We start from the raw sequence: 1010 nt of genomic DNA on the forward strand, positions 1-1010 counted from the left end.
GGGGGCCCGGGCTCCCCTCGCGTCTCCCCTCAGCCCGGGCTCCGCGCTGCGGGATGAGCCCCCGGCTACTCCCCGGTCGCAGAGGAGGGATTCCGGGGGATGGGCCCCCTGGCGTGGCCCCTCCTCCTGGAGCGCCCCCTGCCCAGGATAGACAGAGCGGCGACAGGCCCAGGCCCTGGGAAGGTGGTCTGCTAGCCGCCGCCGCCGCCGCCGTCGGGGAGGGGTGTTGTTTCCCTCACACAGGAGGAGCCGCTGAAGCAGCAGCCGCCATTTTGAACCCGTCAGACTCTCACATACACACAGCTCCTCCGCGGCGCACTGCGCAGGCGCCGCCTCTCCACCCCTCCTCCGGCTCGCCTCTCCACCCCCACCCCCTCCAAGGCTTCCTCAGCTTCTTACCGCTCTCCCGGGGCACGTGAACGCGCACGCGTCACTCCCCTCTAACGCGGACACTCCGCCGGCGCGCGCACGCGCCAATGCGCCGGCCTCGAATCGCCCGCGCACCGCGATGCCGACGCGGCTCCCCGCCCCCCCTCGAGTCAGCCCGCCCGCCCTCCCGCTGGCCTACCGCCCCCGCTCCCTGCCGGCCTTCTTCCAGGGCTCGGGCCCGGCCCGCGCTTCGCGCCTGCGCGAAGGGCCGGGTTCCTCCTCCGCGCGCCCTCCCCCCCACAGCCTCGCTCGAACACACACACTTTGCTTCTGTGACCCCGCCCCTCGCCGGCCAGCTGCGCTGTGGCCCTCCCCCACCTCTCCTGGGAGGGTGGTGACCCCCCCCGACCCCCCACAAAGCACAACAAACTCCCCCAAGCCGTGGGGGCAGCGTCCCCGTCCCCATTAGCCACCCTCGGCCCGGGTCGGCCCGTCACAGTCACACAGCCTCAGGGCCGGGCGGCCTGGGCCAGGGCGGCCGTTGCCCGCCTCAGAGAGGGGTCTCCAGGGGTCAGGCCGCCGGGTCGCACCGGCCGGACCAGAGCGCCCCGCTCGGGCCTGCCCAGGGCGAGGGGGCGCAG

This window comes from Trichechus manatus, unplaced genomic scaffold (assembly GCF_000243295.1).
Source record: "Trichechus manatus latirostris isolate Lorelei unplaced genomic scaffold, TriManLat1.0 scaffold00113, whole genome shotgun sequence".
Classification (NCBI taxonomy): Eukaryota; Metazoa; Chordata; class Mammalia; order Sirenia; family Trichechidae; genus Trichechus; species Trichechus manatus.